Source organism: Phocoena phocoena, chromosome 21 (assembly GCF_963924675.1).
Source record: "Phocoena phocoena chromosome 21, mPhoPho1.1, whole genome shotgun sequence".
NCBI lineage: Eukaryota > Metazoa > Chordata > Mammalia > Artiodactyla > Phocoenidae > Phocoena > Phocoena phocoena.
Window position 1 is genome coordinate 19,812,432 of NC_089239.1, and position 22,542 is coordinate 19,834,973.

Genomic DNA, 22,542 nt, shown 5'->3' on the forward strand with positions numbered 1-22,542 from the left:
ATTCCCTTAGAGACAGAGAAGGCAGGTGGGGAGAGGGAGAGAGAGGGGGCAAAGATCAGTGAGGTGAGCAAAGAAGCCACATTGAACATACATCCCACTTGAGCCTTCAGATGATTACAGCCCCAGCTGCATTCTGACTTGCAGCAACTTGGCAGACCTTAATCAAGAACTGCAGATAAGGCTGGTCAAACTACAGAACTGTAAAATGAGATAACATATGGTTGTTTTAACTCACTAATGTTTGGGGTTGGTTTTTATGTAGAAGTAGATAACTGGAACACTGAATGATTGAAACAATGTATAATTAGATTCTAGATGGGCCTTGATGCTGATGGCATCCATCTTCAATCTCTTTTTTCTAGGGAAAGAGAAGAAAAATGGGAAAGACAGTATGCTAATGGTATTAAATTGTAAAGGGCCCTTAGTGAGAGACTGGGTAGATTTGGTTGGCTTTACTCCATAGGGCAGAACTGAGAGCATGAATAAAATATGCTGGGAGGCATCTGCCCTTAAGAAGAAGATGGAGCGTTGTGATGACTAGACTTATTGCTAATGAAACCAGCTGCTTTGCCAGTCTGTGAGTTACTTGTCAGGGGATTTTTATCTACCTAAGACTTAAAGGGTCACCAACCTTTAAGATGCAGAAGAAAGGAGTGCTTTATAGGGTGGAGAGTTGACAGGTGGGGGTGTGGGAAGGGTGAGCCAAGGCATAAAGCCATGATAATGCTAATTAATTCTAGAAAAAGTGTGTTCACATTTAAGTTGCAAAGTACATTGTTGATCTCACCTCAGAATGTTGAAGATTTCCCATTTAGACATAATCTATTACATATATATTTCATCTGTAAAGAAATGATAACTTACAGAAACCATATTTCCTGTCTGTTAATTTGTTTATGTGAAGCCCAAATATTATATTACTTTGTGAAATAAAAAATTAAGGCAATTATCTTAAAAACTTAGACTTAAGTACACTTTCATTTTTCTATGGAAAATGTAGTATAGCTCAATTGTTTTCAAACTTTGGTGCACATAGAATTAGTAGAGGAGATTTTTAAAAAGATCCCAATCCCAGGTAGTAGCCACACTAATTAAATCAGAACCTCTCAAAATATATACAGTTGATCCTTGAATAACGTGGGAGTTAGAGGTGCCGAGCCTCCAAGCAGTCGGAAATCGGAGTATAATCTATAGTCAGTCCTCTGTGTTAATGCAGTTTCTCCATACCCGGGGTTCCATATCCATGGATTCAACCAACTGTGGATCATGTATTGAAAAAAAATGCATATATGTGGACCCATACAGTTCTAACCCATGTTGTTCAAAGGTCAATTGTAGTAAGAAAGAAAGGAATAGTATTGTTAAAAATAATATCCACAAAGCTTGTAAAGAAGGTCTTCAAGGAGATAATTATGACCACATTGGAGGAATGCACTCCTGAAAACAAAGACCCACAACCATTTAAATTTTTTGGAAATTTCTCTCTTCTAAGAGATTCCTTTGTAGCAAGAAACAAGCTGAAGCTCAGGGCTGCAATGAAAAGCATTAGACAAAATGCTTGGGTTTTTATTCATTTTACCTCTGTCTTCTATTTTTCATATCTGCAAATGTAGATTATTGGTGTTACCACTTGGGATACGATGAAAGTCAGTGTTTTAACGTTTTTGAGATTCTTCGAACCACCTTATTATGAGGAACATGTAGGAACACACATGCCCCATTAAGCAAGGTGGTGGACTCAGCCCACTAAACTTTTTTTAAGAGTTGATGTTCATGGTATTTTAAAACATAATGACTTCTAATAATTTTAGCATGAACTATGTTGTTCAATGCTTTATGTTTTTCCCCTAACACTAAATGGCCTTCAAAGACTGCTTTATTTTGCATTTAAGAGCTCGCCTGTGTAAGTTGTTAACCAAACATTTCTGTAAGTGAATATTGTTTTTTTGTTGAAATAATCATTCCCACACATGCATAAACTGTGGCTTTTTTAGCTGATAGCAATTCCTTTAACTCGTGCATTACTTTAAGAACTACACATATTTTCTTAGTTATGTATTAACATGCTAGAAGAGTTATTTATTTGAGACAAGTTTAAAAGCTAAAGATTGAAAAACAGGCAGTGTTTGTTTTAAGTGTAATTTTGCCTTGGCATCAACTCTCTTTTCAATATTTTGAAGATTAAATAAGATAATTTATGTTGCAAGGAAAAACTAAACCAAATTTACATGACAATGTAATTTAAAAATGACTTATTTCAGTAATAAGACAACTTTAATTTAGACTCTGTCTCCTATAATCTAGTCTTACCTGAGAACTCATCTTTCCTGCTTTACTAATGCTGACTAGATGGGCTGCTGATGAAGGAATTGGGAAATGTGTTTTGAAATCTACTAGTAATTTTTTTTTTTTTAGTTTTATGTCAAGAGTCAGCTTCCATTCCCTCCCAACAACTATAGTATACTTCACAGGTCAGAACTACATAGATCCTTTTGTGAAAGGAGGAACTATCCCAAGATTGGCATTTGACTTTGATGTGTAAATGCTTTTTAATTCCAATGAATGCCATCGTTAACTTAAACAGTATTTGTTGGAGCCATGGATAGACTCAAATAGCTCTAATATCAATAGTACATAGGAAGTAATAATAGGTATTAGCCAAAATAGCTTCAGAAGAATGAATCATTTGCCTAGAGGTAAAAGATTAAGAAGTCTGCAGTGCTTCTTTAATGGACTCAGTGTACTATCAATGTTTTCCCAAAATTTGATTTGAAAACTAGATCTTTAGTAGGTTGTCATGTTAATACACAAAGAATACTTGGTGTTGTATCAGCATCCACTTTATTGGTAAAACCTGACTCATGATTTCTTCAGTGTTTTTAACAGACATAGAACTAACATTAAACATAATTCCTGGGCTTCCCTGGTGGCGCAGTGGTTGGGAGTCCGCCTGCCGATGCAGGGGACACGGGTTCGTGCCCCGGTCCGGGAAGATCCCACATGCCGCGGAGCGGCTGGGCCCGGGAGCCATGGCCGCTGAGCCTGCGCATCTGGAGCCTGTGCTCCGCAACGGGAGAGGCCACAACAGTGAGAGGCCCACGTACCGCAAAATAAAAAAAAAAAAAAAAAAAAAAAAAAAACATAATTCCTAAAAATATTATTAAAATCGAATGGTTAACATTTTGTAAACTTTAAAATTTTTAGAAGAGGGTAGATTTCACTGAAATGGACTCAGAACTCTTCATGTAGTGCCAAATACTTAACACATACTCCTATTCTTTGATTTTCTTTAGATGTCGTGTTGCATTTAACTTCTAGCATATGGTGTCCCTATCACCTAGAATAGTGCTTGTCTATCTACCATGTAGATAGATAAAAGTTGTTTGTGTAATGAATGAGAAAAATAATTCATTGGCTATGCAATCCTATTAACAGATCTAACATACATTTGAATTGAAGCAAGTTCAGAAACTACACGGCCAAACTTTAGAATGACAAATAGTAAACTAGTGAATTTTTTTTATACAAGCTCCCAGTCATCACAAACACTCTGCTTTATAAAGGTGAAAAAGAAAAAAAAAAACACACAATGGTAAGAAGATGGCAAACTAACTTTCAGGAGTAAGAAAGTCTCCTGTGATATAGTTTGAACACCATATTTTGTTGACACTTTTCTGAGTGATATTAGAAGCACAGATATAGAGCATTTCTGGCCAAACAACCATGACATACACTGTAGATTTGGAATGAATGCTCTTAAGATAACATGTTTCTCTCTCTCAAGGGGCAGCTGACCATGTGTATCACCTCTTTTACTTTATCATCAAGAATGACTGGGAGTGTTGGGGCCAATAATTTTGATGGGCATTGATCTGTTTCAGAAATGAATTAACTCAGAGTTTTAAGGACTGAGAAATGACTTTAGGCTTTCCCTTTCAAAATGATGAAATCTCATTTTCTGAGTTCAGAGATGAGAAAAGAGAAGTGGACATTGAGAGAAGCAAGGTTAAAACTCACTTTGAATTAAGTCTGAAGGAGAATTTTTGTTTCCTCCTATATTGTATTTACCAGCTGATAATCCTACAGTGGAAGTTCATGTTTTCCACCTAGTGAGAGTTAGGACAGGAATATGGATTGTTAATTTGAAAATTACCCCTGTCATAATATTTTTTTCATTTTGCTCCCTTCCCCCTCAATATAACCAAAAAATATATAGCTTTCATAAAATACTATAGTGAACATAACCCTGGAATTCTAGTCTTATAACTACTTTCAGATGGAGTTATAAAAATGATATTTCAAAATGTTAAAAATAATCAGTGTGAGTAAAAATTAGACATTGAATATTTGACTGCAGTGTTATTACTTCCTCTCGGTGGTGTGTTTCCAATTTTAGGGGCTGTGGGGGAAAGACGAACTGCACGTGAACGTGATCTCCCAATATTGGCTCCAATCCTTCAGAAGAGCTAATGGTTTTATTTTCAGGCTTAATGCCCTTGAGATTCCTTAATAATTTTACATTCCATCAGAAATGCCCTTACCTTCAAAACCATGTATAATGGATTCATTTCTTTTGATTTGTAGAGTGGCAGAGGATATAAAATTAATACTTATCACAAATATTGCAAAACACCTTCATTAAGCCAATTACTAAGAATGGCTTTAATGGATAGTGTTTGGGCACCCATGGTCTCCATCTATTTCTCCTACTCTCACTGTTGGAACTAGAGTGTGGCTCACTGAACAAAAGGATTAGTATGTTCAGACTTTCTAGCTGACCTATTCAAGGAGAATGGGCTGTGAGACGAGAGAAGACGATGAATGATCAAAGTAGATTATAAAGGGAATGTTTAAACCTTAAAAATATGGCACAATTATTACAAACACTGAAAGCTACTAAAAGTGATATATAATAAAAATGTTCTGGAGACATAGAAAAGCACATTTTAGAGGCAAATGAAGAGAACCAAAATGACAAAATAGAGAGCAAAACAACAAAACTTAAAATTTAGGTGTGTCTGTATGTCAATAAATCTCTTCTCCAGTTTGAAAACCAACTAAGTGTCTATGTGTATTACATTATATTATGTTAAAAAGTTTTTAGAGGTCAGGGACTCTTTTTTCAAGTCATATACACTTCCTTGCCTAATATTTTATCATTTACTTACTTTGTAAATCCATTGTATTGATTATACTGTGTTAAGCACTTGAATCTCACACACATTATCATAATTCTGATTGAACTCTCCTATAAAATATTGCTGAAATACAAATGTTGCCGTTGTACTTTTTGAATTTTATTCAGGAATAAAATTTCAACAAGCCTGCTGAATAGATCAGTTTTTTAGAAGACTAAGGCTTTCCTTGAAATAGAAAGTTGCAGAGTTTTCCTTTTAAAAGTTTCTTGCGTGTATACATCACTGGGTGTTTCTTTTCCTTCATTATCAGAGATAGCTGTGACTCTAGCCTAATGTCAGAGGCATCTGTTTGAACTAGGCACGCTTTATCAAAGTCAGGAGAGTGGAATAAGGCTGGTTTTCACCGAGTGTATTTGTTAGGTTCTTGAATATTAAGTCACAAGCTGAATCATTGTCTAATTTCTTTCATTATTTCCTTCGTTTTTTTTGGCAAGTCAGGAAATGGCTCTGCAGAGATAAATTCTGAATTATCCATTAATGGGTCACAATTTGTACTGAAACCTGTCTCTTTTCACCTTTCAAAAGGAAGCTCATCTTCATTAATGTGATTTTTCTATGAGGTACATGAAATAATCAAAATGCTACAAGAAGATGCATGCCTTGGGTGACCCATGAAGCATCATCAGTATGTAGCAGCATTACCTCAAACACGGAATATAATCGCTACATTGTAACACCAGGGAAACAGAACATCTAATTTGTGCACTCCTGGGCTGTTAGGAGATTTTTGTTCCATATACCAATTTGTTGAAATAGACAGTAAACATATATTCGGTTTTCCACAGACACTTCGGCAACTCTTTTCCCAGGTACAGTTGAAAAGATTAGGCCCTGTTTTGCTGTCACTGCACTCTAAACTTTATACCCTTCCTTTAGCATACTGACTATCCATCTGGATGTTGGCTGACTGATTTCGCAATAAATTTCCTGTTCAAACCGTGGGTTGCCAAATTGAATGCACTGTATGGAGTGTGCAGTATTATCTGCAGGAATCCAACATTGACACTTAGAAGTGTCATCTGAGCAGGGCGAAGGTAACATATTGGCATTTGCTCTTCTTAGAAATATCTTAGGAAAGAAGTTGTTAGTGTTTTTGAAATATTGTTTGCATCTTAGTGCATGCCTTTTAACATATCCCTCTCACCAAATAATGATAATAGTAATAACAACAATAATATAAAAGTTAAAAAAAAAGAGATCTATAGCTTCCATCGTGAAACTACAATTAATTGCAATTAACAATTTGTTCCTATAATGAGAAACAATTGAGTGATAGTAGTGGTCACAGTTCACACACTGCGGTGAGCTGGGGATAAAAGTTGAAGGTACTTCGAACAAGGCAGTACTCTTCTTGAGTACTATTTTGAGCAAGGTATTTTTCTTAATTATATTTTGTTCTAAGTGGGTATGGGAGAAGTAAGGCTGCATACTTCCTCCTGAGCTGCAGTGTCTTGAGGGGACAGATCCTCACTCTTTTCGAGTCCCTGTTGGTGCTGGCTGTTCATTCTCAATATCATTCCCCAGAAGCCCTAACCCCGTTCCCCAGGAGCCATTTATAAAGTCTTGGTAACTCAATTTTTCCCAAAGACAGAATCAATTGTGGCTTCCCAGAGCAAACAAACTTGCTTCCCAAATATCCCCAGAAATAAACAGTATTTATCTGAATCCTGGAACACACTGGGATGATGCTGAGAGTTAGGAACTGCAGAGGCAAGTCTAGGAGTTTATGATGTGCTCAGCTGCAGATCCAATCAGTGAGATCCCCACAGTTGTCCTTGGTGTACGTGCAGGGACTTACATCATTTGAATTTCCTTCGAATCCAGAGTCTAAAGGAGGCTGGGTTCCTCAGAGGCAGGTAATAAACATCAAAAAGCAATTTTTTGAGCTAGTCATTAAACATTCTCACAGAAATACTGAACTTCTGGAGTGAGGGAGGAGAATGAATGAATGAAGTCACACACATGGTTAACTCTGATCACTGAAGACGGGTGTTCTAAAGTATAAGAACGACCCTCTGACAAGGAAAGATCAGCATCTTTCAGAGAGGGAGGAGGTGAGATGTCCCAATCTAGCAAAGCCCATTTCTTGTGTCCTTACCTTTAATTCTCTGAGTCTTCATTTTGTTCAGTCCCAGCACTGGCCTAAGTTATCAGCTTCCCATTGAATGACTTCCTTTTTTAATAGGTTGTGCTGGGTAACAGCAGTAACCTCCCAGGTCTCAACAGCTTCACTCATTCTTTCCCACCACCTTTTCATTCCTTAGCCTGCAAGTTCACTCATAATTTGGCCTTAAACTCCAGGTAGGAGTGGCTCACCTAGAGTCCATGGACCACAGATGGGTTCATAGTTAAAACTGTACTTTCAGGTAATTGGTTCTCATCTTGGTCCTATGTATTTTATTTTACACATTTATAAACATTGTTCTAAGAAATGTTATACTCGCTTCACCAGACTACCAAAAGATGCTCATGGGCCCCCAAAAGTTGTATCTCCCTCTCCTCACTGTGACACTGCTTTAGTAACTGGTGTCCTTCCATCTTACAATCAGCCTTCATTCCTCAGAGTCTTTTTTTAAAATTGAGGTATTTACAATATTATATTAGTTTCAGGTGTACAACATAATGATTCATTGTTTTTATAGATTATATTACACTTAAAGTTATTATGAAATAATGGCTATCTTTCCCTGTGCTATACCATATATCTTTGTAGCTTATTTTATACATAGTAATTTGTGCCTATCCTCTACCCTCTCCCTGCTGGTAACCACTAGTTTGTTCTCTACATCTGTGAGTCTGTTTCTGTTTTGTTACATCCATTTGTTTTATTTTTTAGATTCCACATATAAGTGATATCATACAGTAATTGTTTTTCTCTAACTTATTTCACTAAGCATATACCCTCTAGGTCCATCCATGTTGTTGCAAATGGCAAAATTTCATTCTTTTTTATGGCTGAGTTGTAGTCCATTGCATATATAAGTAAGTGTGTGTGTGTGTGTGCATGTGTGTGTATAAACACACACACCCACCACGTCTTTATCCATTCATCTGTTGGTGGACACTTAGATTGCTTCCATATCTTGTCTATTGTAAATATTGCTGCTGCGAACATTGGGTGCATGTATCTGTTTTTTTTTAAGGATATTTTAATTAATTTATTTACTTTGGCTGCAACACATGTCACGTGGGATCTTAGTTCCCCAACTGGGGACTGAACCCATGCCCCCTGCATTGGGAGCTTGGAGTCTTAACCACTGGACTGCCAGGGAAGTCCCGGGTGCATGTATCTTTTTGAATTAGTGTTTTCATTTTTTCAGATATATATACCCAGGAGTGGAATTGCTGGATTATATGGTAGTTCTACTTTTAGCTTTTTGAGGAACTTCCATACTGTTTTCGATAGTGGGCTGCACCGATTTATATTCAGAGTCTTTATTAACAGAGGTCTGTGGCCTAAAAGATATCCTTCCATCCTCCAAGGTAGAGCTCAAATGCCACCAAAACTTACCTGTTGCTTGATTTTGTCTTTATCTCATTTTTACGAGTTGTTTTTATATTCCTCTTTTCAGCAATAGTATAAAGTTTTATGTCTGGGGTCACATCTAATTCATCTTCATTTTCTGGTCATTGCTTGGTACAAACTAAGAGCTCAATCAAAATTTGATGAATATTTTAATGATAAATCATCTTGTAGTAATGTAAGAACCTGATTTTCCTTTCCTCCTAGTGGACGATTATCAGTCCTGTAGCTGCCAGCTCCAACTTGAGCCAAGCTGTGATTCTGGGTCCTCCTGGGCGTTCCTGGAGAGCCTAAGCCGGATAAACAAGATAGAGTAGGGAAATGGCATAGGAGAAGAAGAAGACAATGACAAGACAGAGAAATAGGAAACAGAGAAAAAAGGAAAGAAATTGTGGAGTAGAGTAATACCCTGCTCTCTGTCTCAGGGACAGAATTAAGTTTCTTCTCCCAGTTCACACACAGACGTTTCTGATTTCAGAGACCTTTCCCCATTGTTCATAATTATGTTTCATGTATTCCTTAAGAAACTTAAAAAAAAACCCTGTGGACCTCTAACAATCTGTACAGAATGCCAGATAAAAAGATGAGATTTACTTTCCTGTATTTAAAAAGCCTCCAACATAAGTGTTGTCAACAGTGTGGTGTGGTTCATACATCCTTTGCCTCTCTTCAAGGCCCCTACATGCCACTGTGGATGGAATGTGAAATCTGTTGTCAGTTTTATCTGAGACTGGTCTTACCTAGAGGCTGGATGACTATTTTGGCATAATCTGGACATTGACAGAAAGCTGGTTTTTCCCCCTAAATATCTGTAGTTTTCACTCCAGTCTGAAATTGTGTCAATCATGGTATACTATGATTGATGCTTCCTACAGATCTCCCAGTCACCTGCTAATACATAAATACACTTGCAAGAACTAACATAATAGCCTCCATGGCTCCTTTCTAACACCCGGGGCCACTCAGGCATGTCCATGGAATCCTTGGCTTTTGTTAGAGGCCCTGGGACAGGAGAGTGAGAGCAGAGGAGTGACGCTGGCGAGGACAGCTCAATGCCTTACTTTAAGAAAGTCTAGAAAACCAAATGATACTATATGTTATCCTAAGTAATAAGGGATAAGACACTGTAGAAGGTGGGAGAGCACTGGAGAAACATTAACTTCAATTTTACCCTGATTTTCTGCACAAAGTTTGGGTAATGTTGAGATCTAAGACTTTGAAAACCATACCTGTCTTTTTTTTAAGTTAAAAAAGAGAAGTGGGATGATAAATTAAAAGAGAAAATAAGACATTTCTTCTCTTTCCTTTATGTGGCAGGTAGGGGTAGTAGAGAGTTAAACATGTATAATTCAAAAGGCCTCTGATTTTTAAAAGGAAATGGTTGCAATTGTTAATCTGGGCAAGTTCTTTCTGTAATTTCTGGACATGTAAAACAGTTGAGGTTTGAATTTCAGCTTCAGCCCCGTGTTTCCATGTTAGAGTTGTATGCCTGTGTGTGTGGGTGTTAAAGAAGGAGGTGGTATTTTCACAATCCATTCTCTCAACATTCCAGTTTGCTCAAGTCCCATTATAACTAGGAATACTTCTCCACATGCTCAGTCAGGTCTTCCTGCCCCTTCATTCTCATCAGAAGATAGAGAGTTGTCCCTAAAGACTGTTCTATTTTATCAATTTATCAGTTCCCCAAACCTGAGTTAGTATTTTCCTTCTATTTCTCTATCCTAGGGTTTCTCAACCTTGGCACTATTGACATTTTGGACTGGATAATTGTTGGTTGTGGGGGACTTTCCTGTGTATTTTAAGATGTTTTAGGAATATCCCTGGCCTCTACCCACTAGATGCCTATAGCATCCTCCCCGATTGTGACAACCAAATTGTTTCCAGATCTTAACACATATTCCATGGCAGAAGGGCAGAATCATTATCAGGTGAGAACCACTGCTCTATTCCTTTCACAACAAATTAATTTAGGAAAGTCTTCCCTCTGCTGTGTTTACTGATAAGGTACTTGCTAGCTATTCATTTATACATTTAAAATATACTTATTGCGTAGCTACCTATGCAGGTAAAAAAAATACTAGTCTGTGTGCTAGACTCTATAAGTACTCCACTATCTATTCCTCTTCAGTTGTATTGGGCAAGTTCCTAGGTAATGAAATTCTGATATAGTTCATGTTTCTTAGTTGCTCTGGAATTCGATTGGTTAAAATAGCCATTAAAATAAGTGCATTTTTGATTAGGACTGGGCTGACAAAGGGCCTGGAGTTATGAAAGGTTGGGGAAAGCATACTCAAAACCGAGTGCAGAGTCAATGAGGCTTAATCCCTCATTGAGTTTATGCGTCCAACACAACGAGAGACTGTAAAGAAGATTTGAACACTACAGGATATCTGCCATGACACTCCCTCTGAGTTACTTAGAGATCAGCTAAATAATATTGCTTTCTGCTGGGACCTCAGATGCTGGTACACTCTGATCCCATATGTGGAATGATTATAAATTTTTGTAATGGGCTAAGCCAGCTGAGACTTGGTGGGTAGACTGTTTGGAAGTGTGGTTGGATCCATTATCAGAGCGTTTCAATAGACTAAGCCCTAGGATATGACGCTTAAAATCAGCAGGCCCAGCAAGCACACCACACCTGTTTAAACTGAAGCCTGCAATGTGTAAATAAAAAATGGGAATGGATTAGTCTTTTGGGGCCGAATCTCCAAGTTGAAATTCAATAGAAATTACAGCAAGTAGCAGCTTTCTAGATTATTCTTTTATGTATCATGCTGTTCTTTAGTCTGTATTTTTAGTGCTTCCACTTACTGACTTCATCCTCTTTCCTGCTATTTCTAATACATCTCCAATGACGTATTTTCAACAAGAATTCAATTATCTGGAGAGACAGATTGCTAAATGGCAATTTGAGGACTATTTTTTTTTTAATTTCAAAGCTGACTCATGATTCTAGCTCTGGTGCTGTCAGAAGAGAATCACTGTCAACAAACTGTTAAAAATGAAACTTAATAATCAGGGAGAAAAATGAAACATCAAGTAAATCTCCTTGTTCTTACTGATTGCCTCATTTAATTGGCATCATTTTATTGAATTTTTAATAGAATAAAATGAGATTTTAATGTAATCTCATTGAGTTTAGACCTAATTCAATATATTAATTTATTATGAATCTCTCCTCATTAATTTATTTTGTATGAAGCTGTGCAATAAAAAGTTTCCCAAATTGTCAGTTATTTGTCAACTTTTATAACTTTCTCCTAAGGAGTTATTTGTAAAAAAAACTAAAGTGAAATCATTCAATTGTATTTTGTTTATTCTTGTCCTAATTAAGGTACTATGAGTGGTTAAGATGGTACATGTTTATATTTGCTAAGTTTTTATAAGCTTGGAGATTGAAATTCAATTATATTAACCCTTTAAACATATAGAACAATGGCAATAGCTACATAATCCTCTGATGTACCTGACAATGGAAAAGTGAGTGATAGGTTCCATTTAATGGTGTGATCTGAAGTGAGTCTTATTGCAAATCGTATACTTAATTTCAGTCACACCATATAACTCTTTTTTTAGGGGAAGTTTTTGATTTCTCTGAAAAAATGCTGAGCATGCTTTTGTCTATTGACTATTTTCTGATTATTTTATTCCAATGTGTTTAGCAAATTGGCATCAGACTTCTCAACCAGAACACTTAATGAACTGCAAATGTGTAGAGTCCCCACTATTTTAATAAGGGGATGATAAAACTAGAAAGATATTTCGAGTTGCCCAGAGGAAAAGTTACAGAAAAATCAACTAATTTATTGGCATCTATGAATAGAAGAGCTTTTGGTAAAATTCACAGTGGTTCATGTGTCTATATTTTTCTATGGAGTTTATCTTTAAATACTTCTAAAATTATATAAGTAATATATTTTTATTATTGAAATGTTTTATACATAAAGATATAAATAAAAACCACTTATAATTTTAAACCCAGAAAATCACTGTTGGTACTTTAGGTAACCATATAGACATTTCTATCAGTGTGTTTCAAAGAAGATGAGGAAAAAACCGTTCATAATATTTTGTAATGATTTTCCACTCAATAATATATTACTTGTCAGCAAATATATCACTAGGAACATCATTTTTTAGTGACTGCATAGAATCTTTTTGTGTGGTTCTGCTAAAATGTATTTAATCAATCCTCAGCGTTGCTTATTTAGTATATTTTACATATCTTTGCTATATAAATAAAGCTGTGACAAACACTTTGCACATAAAGTGCTGTATACTTCTTTACTCTGACCTTTTGATAAATTCCTAGCATGAAAGTGAATTCATAACGCTGATAAATGACTTTGAGAGAACTTCAGAATCTCACGACAACCTATTTCAATTCTTCCTACTTTGATTCAATCAATGAGATACTATTTCAATAGCTATTTAAAAGAACAGGTTACTTTTTTGGGGGGTGGATGGACATAAAGGAAAAAAGAAGAGAATGAATTATTCTCCTGCTCCTGCATCCAGAGCAGAAGACATTTCCCATAACATGGATATTACTTATGGAGGATCTGGTGTCAATTGTTGTCTTGATCCTTGGCTAAGCTACATTGTCTTCATTATCCCTGTTCACGGAAGAGAAAGAAATATACTATTGGGTCTTAGCACATCACCTTGGCACTGTGACTTTCACTCTCAGATTATTTATAGAGCTTACCCTACTGTGTTAGTTTCTTGTGGTGGAGCTTAAAACAAGAGCAATTTATTCTCTTATAGTTCTGGAGGCCAGAGGTCTGAAATCAAGGTGTTGGCAGGGCTGCACTCCCTCTAAAGGCTCTAGAGGTTAATTCTTATTTGCCTCTTCCAGCTTCTGGTGACTCCAGACATTCCTTGGCTTCCTAGCTTTGTGGCTGCATCACTCTAATCTCTACCTGTAATCATGTTGCCTCCTCTTTTCTGTGCATCTCTTATAAGCATATTGTCACTGGATTTAGGGCCACTTGGATAGTTCAGGGTGCTCTCATCTCAAGGTCCTTACTTAGTTACATCTGCAAAGACTCTTTTTTCCAAATAAGGTAAGTCATGGGCTTTGGGGATTAGGGCATGGACATTCCTTTTGGGGGACGTCATGCTATACTCAACATCAGAGAAAGGTTAGGTTCTCATTAGTCCCTCTTTTCTAAATCTGTTACAGCATAAAGGAAGAATGGGACCTATTCCAAAAGTCACATTTTCTCTTGAGATCAAGGCTGAAGAGAGGAAGTTCTAACTATAATTGACATAACAACTTCATTATGCTCATGGAGATATATTTAATAAAACAGCATATCTTTTCCGGATGGATTTTATTGACTGGTCCTAAATTATCTTGATTCATTTTCTATTTTGAACCTCCAAATATCCACTGTCTGAATCCACTGACTGTCTGGGGTTTAAAATTTGAAATTCTAAATAAGGTTCCTTAGCTTTCCTTTATAACCTAACATTTTTTTTCCCCAAGATACTTAGGGATGGACTTAGACAAGTCTTTAGCTTTTTCAAAAGGACTCTTTGCTTTATTTTCTCCCTCTTCTAGTTATAGGAAGAAGAAAAAGGAGCTAGAAAGAGAGGGTAAGAACACAGCATCTCTTTGCTCTCTCTTGGTTCCCTTTCTGTTGACAAAAGTCTGGATCCTCTAAGACACAGCACAGGTGCAAGAGCTTTGCAGGCTGGCTGTACAGATGAGCATGAAGTGCTCCCCCCAGAATTCTGAGGTGGAAGAGGTCCATGAAGCTGCCCCACTTTAGGGTGTCTTTTTGAAGTGGGGGTGATAATAATGCATGATAAAATGACTGGAGCTCAAGCAAGTGGACCCAATCTTGTGTCATCTCCCAGGCGAGGCATCCTATGCTCTCCATTTGTTGGTGGGACTCTCCCTGAACTATTTCCTAAAGTATGATTCCTCTTTATTGACAGATAAGTCTTAATTATACAGAATTGTTCTCTCAGGCTCCAGCTTATCCTGGTATTATAATTATGTAACTCAGCTTTGGAGACAGGTCCATAATTGTCTCAGGGGAGTTATAAGAAGTTCAAGCATTCTTACGGATTTAAGTTCTTTACTTTTGTATCAAATATATATGAATATTAAAAAGCTAGTTCTCCCAGAGATTTACATTAAAATGGCTTTTGCCTAATTGCTTTTTCATCTTGACACCCAATGTCAAGAAAACAACAGTTCTTTCAAACTCTAGGTTTGAAAATTCAGATAAATAGCAATATTGACAAATATTGAGAACTTTATATATCTGTAATATTTCTTTCAGGGAACACTTATGTGCAATTCAAAAATACTATTGAAGCTTTTTTTCAATCAGTGATTACTCTATTAGTAAGTATAATAAGTTTAGCTTTTTTCCTTTCAGTTATATTGAGATATAGTTGACATACAGCTCTTTATAATTTTAAGGTATACAGCCTAATGACTTGACTTACACATATTGTGAAATGATTACCACATAAATTTAGTTAATATCCATCATCTCATGTAGATTAAAAAAAAAGAAAAACATGTTTTTTTCCCTTGTGATGAGAACTTTTAGGATTTACTTGCTCAGCAACTTTCAAATATATCATACAGCAGTGTTAACTATAGTCATCATATTGTACATTATATCTCCAGTACTTATCTATCTTACAGCTGGAAGTTTGCACCTTTCCACCCCCTCCTCCAATTCCCCCACCCCACCCCTTGCCTCTGGTAACCACAAATCCGATCTCGTTTTCTATGAGTTTTTTTTTTTTTTTAAATCTAGATTTCACATATAAGTGAGTATTTCTCCTTTTCTGTCTGACTTCACTTAGCATAATGCCTTCAAGGTCCCTACATGTTGTCTCAAAGTTTGATTTCTTTTGAGAATATTTTAAAATAACAATGGATTAAATAAGTAGCTCTTTCTCTCTTGTATAAATCTGAGTTGTTGCGGCAGCGCTGCCTCACAAGGTCGTGAGGGGCTCAGGCGCCTTCTTTCTTGCTGCCCCGCTGTCCCCAGGTGCGGCAGGCACTCTTACCTGGGGAAGGCAAAACCTTCCCTTCTGTGTAAGGCCTGCTGGTTACGTACTGCAGCAGTAAGAAATGTGCACGCGTACACTCACATGACATGTGTGTCTGTGTATGTTTACGTGATGTGGGCGCTTCAGGCAGTCCGTGCTGCTCTGTAGAAAGTTTACCTTGCACTTTGACTAGATCAGCTGACCAACTGTCGCTGGATACCACACTGTTGGTCATCCTGTGTCATCAGTAGCACGTTGCTAATGAGCTACTTCTTTAGCCCAAGAAGTAAGAGACCACAGTGGAGCAGAAATTAGAGCACACTAGACTATGTTACTCCATTTGGGAAGGGCTGCACCTGGTGAGGTACTGATAAATATTGAACAATTAGCTCTCTGAAGAAAGGCCCTCATTTGTAGCGTTCGCCAGTTTTCTTCATGTAAATACTCCCATCACGGACCATTTCAAGTTACCAGCATCATGTACCTAAAAATGGAGACAGGAAGGTACATGCACGATTGACTCTCATGAGCTGGTACAAGCCAGCTCCTGTATACCACTGCTGCACCTCGACACAGTGAGCAGATCTGGTTTTTCTTCAGGACGTGGCTAGGACAAGATTTCTCCATCTCAGCATTGTTGACATTTTGCGCTGACAAATTCTCTGTCATGGGGGCTGTTCTGTGCATTGTAGGATGTTCAGCAGATCCCTGGCCCTCACCCACTAGATGCCCGTAGTATTTCCCTTGCTGTGACACCTAAAATATCTTCCGACATTACTAAATGTCCCCTGTGGGGAAAACTGCCTCCAGCTGACAGCCACTGGCATGGAGGACAGGAGAGTTGGCTCAGTGTGAAAGCTGTGCAATTGTTTTGATGGTCTCGCTTGCATTTGAGGCCAGAGAAAAGGCCTGATGTTTACCGTGAGTTGGATAAATGGCTGTCAAATAATGGTCTATGCAAAGCCAGTGCTTTCACATATTTCTGAATGTGGATTTGTGCCTCTTCTCTGGCTGACGTGTGACACGTGGAGTGCCTGCATCCTGTTTACTATACAAGGTTGTATTTTAAATGGTAGTTGAAACATTTTATTTTTTAACATCTTTATTGGAGTATAATTGCTTTACAATGGTGTGTTCGTTTCTGCGTTATAACAAAGTGAATCAGCTATACATATACATACATCCCTATATCTCCTCCCTCTTGCGTCTCCCTCCCACCCTCCCTATCCCACCCCTCTAGGTGGTCACAAACCACCCAGCTGATCTCCCTGTGCTATGCGGCTGCTTCCCACTAGCTATCTATTTTACCTTTGGTAGTGTATATATGTCCGTGCCATTCTCTCACTTTGTCACAGCTTACCCTTCCCCCTCCCCATATCCTCAAGTCCATTCTCTAGTAGGTCTGCATCTTTATTCCCGTCTTGACCCTAGGATCTTCATGACCTTTTTTTTTTTTTTAGATTCCATATATATGTGTTAACATACGATATTTGTTTTTCTCTTTCTGACTTACTTCACTCTGTATGACAGTCTCTAGGTCCATCCACCTCACTACAAATAACTCAGTTTCATTCCTTTTTATGGCTGAGTAATATTCCATTATATATATATGTGCCACATCTTCTTTATCCATTCATCTGTTGATGGACACTTAGGTTGCTTCCATGTCCTGGCTATTGTAAACAGAACTGCAATGAACATTTTGGTACATGACTCTTTTTGAATTATGGTTTTCTAAGGGTATATGCCCAGTAGTGGGATTGCTGGGTCATATGGCAGTTCTATTTTTTGTTTTTTAAGGAACCTCCATACAGTTCTGCATAGTGGCTGTATCAATTTACATTCCCACCAACAGTGCAAGAGGGTTCTCTTTTCTCCAAACCCTCTCCAGCATTTACTGTTTGTAAATTTTTTTTTTTTTACAGCATTGACTAATTTAATCCTCACATCCATGGTGGCATTGGTACTTTTGTTTTTAATTAATTTTTTTTTTTTTTTTTGCTGTGTTGGGTCTTCGTTTCTGTGCGAGGGCTTTCTCTAGTTGTGGCAAGCGGGGGCCACTCTTTATCGCAGTGCGTGGGCCTCTCACTATCGTGGCCTCTCTTGTTGCGGGGCACAGGCTCCAGACGCACAGGCTCAGTAGTTGTGGCTCACGGGCCAAGTTGCTCTATGGCATGTGGGATCCTCCCAGACCAGGGCTCGAACCCATGTTCCCTGCATTACCAGGCAGATTCTCAACCACTGCGCCACGAGGAAAGCTCCTGTTTGTAGATTTTTTTTTTTTTTTTTTTTTTTTTTGCGGTACATGGGCCTCTCCCATTGCGGAGCACAGGCTCCGGATGCGCAAGCTCAGCGGCCATGGCTCATGGGCCTAGCCGCTCCGCGGCATGTGGGAGCTTCCTGGACTGGGGCACGAACCCGTGTCCCCTGCATCGGCAGGTGGACTCTCAACCACTGAGCCACCAGGGAAGCCCCTGTAGATTTTTTGATGATATCCATTCTGACTGGTGTGAGATGATATCTCATTGTAGTTTTGATTTGCATTTCTCTAATGATTAATGACGTTGAACATTCTTTTATGTGTCTGTTGGCAATCTGTATATCTTCTTTGGAGAAATGTCTATTTAGGTCTTCTGCCCATTTTTGGATTGGGTTGTTTGTTTTTTTAATATTGAGCTGCATGAGCTGCTTGTAAATTTTGGAGATTAATCCTTTGTCAGTTGCTTCATTTGCAAATATTTTCTCCCATTCTGAGGGTTGTCTTTTCGTCTTGTTTATGGTTTCCTTTGCTGTGCAAAAGCTTTTAAGTTTCATTAGGTCTCATTTGTTTATTTTTGTTTTTATTTCCATTTCTCTAGGAGGTGGGTCAAAAAAGATCTTGCTGTGATTTATATCATAGAGTGTTCTGCCTATGTTTTCCTCTAAGAGTTTGATGGTGTCTGGCTTTACATTTAGGTCTTTAATCCATTTTGAGGTTATTTTTGTGTATGGTGTTAGGGAGTGTTCTAATTTCATTCTTTTACATGTAGCTGTTCAGCTTTCCCAGCATCACTTATTGAAGAGGCTGTCTTTTCTCCACTGTATATTCTTGCCTCCTTTATCAAAGATAAGGTGACCATATGTGCATGGGTTAATCTCTGGGCTTTCTATCCTGTTCCATTGATCTATCTTTCTGTTTCTGTGCCAGTACCATACTCTCTTGATGACTTTAGCTTTGTAGTATAGTCTGAAGTCAGGGAGCCTGATATCTCCAGCTCCGTTTTTCTTTCTCAAGATTGCTTTGGCTATTCGGGGTCTTTTGTGTTTCCGTACAAATTGTGAAATTTTTTGTTCTAGTTCTGTGAAAAATGCCAGTGGTAGTTTGATAGGGATTGCATTGAATCTGTAGATTGCTTTGGGTAGTAGAATCATTTTCACAGTGTTGATTCTTCTAATCCAAGAATATGGTATATCTCTCCATCTATTTGTATCATCTTTAATTTCTTTCAACAGTGTCTTATAATTTTCTGCATACAGGTCTTTTGTCTCCTTAGGTAGGTTTATTCCTAGATATTTTATTCTTTTTTTTTGCAGTGGTAAATGGGAGTGTTTTCTTAATTTCACTTTCAGATTTTTCATCATTAGTGTATAGGAATGCAAGAGATTTCTGTGCATGAATTTTGTATCCTGCTACTTTACCAAATTCATTGATTAGCTCTAGTAGTTTTCTGGTAGCATCTTGAGGATTCTCTATGTATAGTATCATGTCACCTGCAAACAGTGAGAGCTTTACTTCTTTTCTGATGTGGTTTCCTTTTATTTCTTTTTCTTCTCTGATTGCTGTGGCTAAAACTTCCAAAACTATGTTGAATAATAGTGGTGAGAGTGGGCAACCTTGTATCGTTCCTGATATTAGTGGAAATGGTTTCAGTTTTTCACCATTGAGGACGATGTTGGCTGTGGGTTTGTCATATATGGCCATTAGTATGTTGAGGAAGGTTCCCTCTATGCCTACTTTCTGGAGGGTTTTTATCATAAATAGGTGTTGAATTTTGTCGAAAGCTTTCTCTGCATCTATTGAGATGATCATATGGTTTTTCTTCTTCAGTTTGTTAATATGGTGTATCACGTTGATTGATTTGCATATATTGAAGAAGCCTTGCATTCCTGGTATAAATCCCACTTGATCATAGTGTGTGATCCTTTTAATGTGCTGTTGGATTCTGTTTGCTAACATTTTGTTGAGGATTTTTGCATCTATGTTCATTAGTGATATTGGCCTGTAGTTTTCTTTCTTTGTGACATCTTTCTCCGGTTTTGGTATCAGGGTGATGGTGGCCTCATAGGAGGAATTTGGGCGTGTTCCTCCCTCTGCTAAATTTTGGAAGAGTTTGAGAAGGATAGGTGTTAGCTCTTCTCTAAATGTTTGGTAGAATTCGCCTGTGAAGCCATCTGGTCTTTGGGTTTTGTTTGTTGGAAGATTTTTAATCACAGTCTCAATTTCAGTGCTTGTGTTTGGTCTGTTCATATTTTCTATTTCTTCCTGGTTCAGTCTCGGAAGGTTGTGCATTTTTAAGTATTTGTCAATTTCTTCCAGGTTGTCCATTTTATTGGCATAGTGTTGCTTGTAGTAATCTCTCATGATCCTTTGTATTTCTGCAGTGTCAGTTGTTACTTCTTTTTCATTTCTAATTCTATTGATTTGAGTCTTCTCCATTTTTTTCTTGATAAGTCTGGCTAATGGTTTATCAATTTTGTTTATCTTCTCAAAGAACCAGCTTTTAGTTTTATTCATCTTTGCTATCATTTCCTTAATTTCTTTTTTATTTATTTCTGATCTGATCTTTATGATTTCTTTCCTTCTGTTAACTTTTGGGTTTTTTGTTCTTCTTTCTCTAATTGCTTTAGGTGTAAGGTTAGGTTGTTTATTTGAGATATTTCTTGTTTCTTAAGGTAGGATTGTATTCCTATAAACTTCCCTTAGAACTGCTTTTGCTGCATCCCATAGGTTTCGGGTCATCGTGTTTTCATTATCATTTGCTTCTAGGGAGTTTTTGATTTCCTCTTTGATTTCTTCAGTGATCTCATGGTTATTGCGTATTGTGTTGTTTAGCCTCCATGTGTTTGTATTTCTTACAGAGTTTTTCCTGTAATTGATATCTAGCCTCATAGCGTTGTGGTCAGAAAAGATACTTGATACAATTTCAATTTTCTTAAATTTATCAAGGCTTGATTTGTGACCCAAGATAATGATCTATCCTGGAGAATGTTCCATGAACACTTGAGAAGAAAGTGTATTCTGTTGTTTTTGGATGGAATGTCCTATAAATATAAATTAAGTCCATCTTGTTAAATGCATCATTTAAAGCTTGCGTTTCCTTATTTATTTTCATTTTGGATGATCTGTCCATAGGTGAAAGTGGTTGTTAAAGTCCCCTACTATGATAATGTTACTGTTGATTTCCCCTTTTATGGCTGTTAGCAGTTGCCTTATGTATTGAGGTGCTCCAATGTTGGGTGCATAAATATTTACAATTGTTATATCTTCTTCTTGGATTGATCCCTTGATCATTATGTAGTGTCCTTCTTTGTCTCTTGTAATAGTCTTTGTTTTAAAGACTATTTGGCTGATATGAGAATTGCTACTTCAGCTTTCTTTTGGTTTCCATTTGCATGGAATATCTTTTTCCATCGCCTCACTTTCAGTCTATATGTGTCCCTAGGTCTGAAGTGGATCTCTTGTAGACAGCATATATACGGGTCTTGTTTTTGTATCCATTCAGCCAATCTATGTCTTTTGACTGGAGCATTTAAACCATTTACATTTAAGGTAATTATTGATATGTATGTTTCTATTACCATTTTCTTAATTGTTTTGGATTTATTATTGTAGGTCTCTTCCTTCTCTTGTGTTTCCTGCCTAGAGAAGTTCCTTTAGCATTTGTTGTAAAGCTGGTTTGGTGGTGCTGAATTCTCTTACCTTTTGCTTGTCTGTAAAGGTTTTAATTTCTCCATCAAATCTGAATGAGATCCTTTCTGGGTAGAGTAGTCTTGGTTGCAGGTTTTTCTCCTTCATCACTTTCAGTATGTCCTGCCACTCCCTTCTGGCTTGTAGGGTTTCTGCTGAGAGATCAGCTGTTAACCTTATGGGGATTCCCTTGTGTGTTATTTGTTGTTTTTCCCTTGCTGCTTTTAATATGCTTTCTTTGTATTTAATTTTTGACAGTTTGATTAATATGTGTCTTGGCGTATTTCTCCTTGTACTTATCCTGTATGGGACTCTCTGTGCTTCCTGGACTTGATTAACTACTTCCTTTCCCCTATTAGGGAAGTTTTCAACTATAATCTCTTCAAATATTTTCTCAGTCCCTTTCTTTTTTTCTTCTTCTTCTGGAACCCCTATAATTCGAATGTTGGTGCGTTTAATGTTGTCCCAGAGGTCTCTGAGACTGTCCTCAGTTCTTTTCATTCTTTTTTCTTTATTCTGCTCTGCAGTAGTTATTTCCACTACTTTATCTTCCAGGTCACTTATCCGTTCTTCTGCCTCAGTTATTCTGCTATTGATCCCTTCTAGAGAATTTTTAATTTCATTTATTGTGTTGTTCATCACTGTTTCTTTGCTCTTTGGTTCTTCTAGGTCCTTGTTAAACGTTTCTTGTATTTTCTCCATTCTATTTCCAAGATTTTGGATCATCTTTACTATCATTATTCTGAATTCTTTTTCAGGTAGACTGCCTATTTCCTCTTCATTTGTTTGGTCTGGTGGGGTTTTGCCTTGCTCCTTCATCTGCTGTGTGTTTCTCTGTCTTCTCATTT